The following is a 2733-nucleotide window of genomic DNA, read 5'->3' on the forward strand; positions in this document are numbered from 1 at the left end:
TCTGTCAATCTGGTTTCCCATTTTCTTCCTGTTTCTCCTATGTAGAATTCTGGGCAGTTATTGCATGTTATTTTGTAAATGACGTAGGTATTGTGTGATTCGAAACGTTGTACATTTGCTGTTATGTTAAACTTATATTAAAGTTTTTCTTCATTACCCATTCAAGCCGTCTCCAGCCATTAAAAGTTGAGAAAAGGTTTACTTTAATACATATCATGAGAAGTTTAAATCTGCTTGATATGGACATATAATGATATATCCAAGTAAAATAGTATATATAATTTGCTTTGAATTTGATGTTTGGAAGGATGATCTAAATATACTGAATTACATATCTTCTCCCATTTTCATTTCTACATTTAAAAAAAAAAAGGCATCTTTTGCATTTCCTCTGACTGAGTCACTCCGACACAAACACCATACAATATTTTCCCAGTGTTTTAATATCTAAACAAGTTGACGTCAAACCTTTCATTCATTAGAAATCTTGTTACAACTTACAAGCCTAACCACTAACGCTTTTTAATTTATCGTTCCTGTAATCTTGAAACTAAATGTTTTAAAAATTTAGTTATATATTTATTAATTATCACTCTTATTTTTAATGATTAAGAATCATTTAATCAACATGTAATAGACGCCCAGTATAATTTTAGTATAATTTATGTAAGTATAATTTAGTAAACGTAACAAAGTAACAGAGCTAAAAATACAAGCTTAAAAAGTAAAACAATAGTAATAGTACTAATAATTAATAGTAATACCATTACTACCAAAATTATTTCAACCTTAAATTAAAATTATTACCCTGTTTGAATTCAAAGTTGCAATTTTTTATCAAATCTGATATAAAATTCGGGCATTCGTATGAATGATGTTTTAATATTTAACTAATTCTCGGAATGAGCACTGTCAGTATCACCGTATAAACATGTTACATAAACAGCGTGTTTAGTAAAGACGTAAACGGTACTTTGAAACTGAAAAATTATAAATCACACTGTCGCAGGATAACTACTACAGCACCACTACATAATCAGCGTGTTTATTAATATAATCACAAATTAATTAACTCTAAAATGCAGGATATATTGTGTTATTTTGTGTGCATGTAATGACTGAAATTTTATCCTTCCGTAACTAGTACAAAATATTTATTTATTTGGGTATATTCATGTAATAGTTTTTATATAGTTAATTATATTCTTGTTGACGGGACGTCTCAAGGTCATAAACATGTAGTATAAAATATAAAACTCCTTGATCCGAAGTGTTTCCTCATCGAACTACATCCTATTATATAGGACTTTGTTCTGCATGTATTTAATCAAATCTGTGTCGATCATATGTTACAAGGTTGTAAATGTGCACCAATGTTTTTGCACAGATAAGGGATACATATACTACATCCTTTGTCATTGAACTTCAAGCACTTGATTTTCTCGACCTCAAAAGCCAGATGATACTAAAGAAGAGGCCCAGCCAGTTTTGGTAACCTAACACTGAGTTTGGTAGGAAAGTCATTTTGTTTGTTTATGTTTATGTTGTTGTTGTTTTTACTTTCAATATTGAATTAATTTTTTCTTAACAGTCCTGGGCTTGTGTTCTGCGAGAACTTTTGACCATTTTGTTATGTGTCAGTGGCTTTGAATACCACATGCAAAATTTACATTCTTCCATATTCTAATTGCTAATTTTTCCACCTCCAATGTAATTTGGAAGAACTATTAATTGTGTACAACTAAAAGTAAACTTGTGTGGTATGCAGGTATAACTTTTTATTCTAATGTATAAATTTTCATTGTTTTCTCTATCTGGCAGTTTTTGCGTAACATGTGGTTCAGCGAGTCATTAAGTTCATTTTGTTCAAGCTGCTTTTGTTCCTTTATTATTCTCTGGAGGTAAAACCTGTCCTGTCTATAAGAGATTTTGTTGTAAAACTGTACGTTGAATACAGATGAAAACAGTATATTTCGATGATTGGCCAGATGATATCTAGAGGTTACGGCTACCCTATGTTAAAAGAGAATGACCAGTCACGTGGGTAGCGCTAGTTGCTAGGAGTAAATTCAACGTTTCCTTTTAAGTAAAAACGTTAAATAGTTAGTTGAAGAAAAGCAGTTAATCGAGCCAGTGTTCGATATAAATATACATACTTTGCTGTTGCAAATAAATAAAGATTATTTTAATTTTTGTCACAAATTGTATCCAATCTCTTTATTTCTTGGCTTAGATTTATTCGAGTTAGTTATACTCAGCAATACTTTGTGATTTATCCTGCCGATCCTCCCATTATAAAGCAAACTTAAATAATTATCTTGTAGAAATCAATTTACACTGAGAATATCACAGTTGTACTGTAGTGTGTAATAAAGAAAATTAGTTTTTAAAAAATAGCAGTAAGTCATTAAATTTGACGTAAAATTCTTCCATCACACTAAAACAACGTCGTTCAAAGTAAATCTACATTTAACTAAGCAACATGCTTACACTGCCTTATATGATTACTCAGTTCAAAGAACAGCACCACCCAATCATGTTTCTGCTCTCAGCTGACAAAGTATGCGTTCTCGTCTTCTTTCTATGATTGTTTGCATAAGCCGTTTTTCACACGATCAAATTTCACCTCCAAAACAATAAATTTATTTTAAAGAGTTGTTACGTCTCTGTTCGTTTGTTAATTTTCCGTAAAAAATATTTCCGAAGAAACTTTAGCGATACAAGTCCTTTCTT

At 30.6% G+C, this 2733-nt stretch overlaps 1 protein-coding gene across 2 annotated transcripts in view; it reads right to left on the minus strand.

The window, feature by feature from the left end:
- LOC106469875 (RCC1-like G exchanging factor-like protein) overlaps nucleotides 1-2733 on the minus strand; it is a 51551-nt gene that overhangs the window by 31187 nt on the left and 17631 nt on the right. Inside the window, exon 1 of one of the 2 annotated variants that reach the window (XM_013930384.2) lies at nucleotides 808-1039. The exons of the other annotated variant lie outside the window; for it this stretch is intronic. The gene's annotated coding sequence lies outside the window, so the exon portion shown is untranslated. Of the gene's footprint in view, nucleotides 1-807; nucleotides 1040-2733 lie in introns of those variants that run through there. 2 annotated transcript variants of the gene reach the window in all.

This window comes from Limulus polyphemus, unplaced genomic scaffold (genome assembly GCF_000517525.1).
Source record: "Limulus polyphemus unplaced genomic scaffold, Limulus_polyphemus-2.1.2 Scaffold3699, whole genome shotgun sequence".
In the NCBI taxonomy this organism is placed as follows: domain Eukaryota; kingdom Metazoa; phylum Arthropoda; class Merostomata; order Xiphosura; family Limulidae; genus Limulus; species Limulus polyphemus.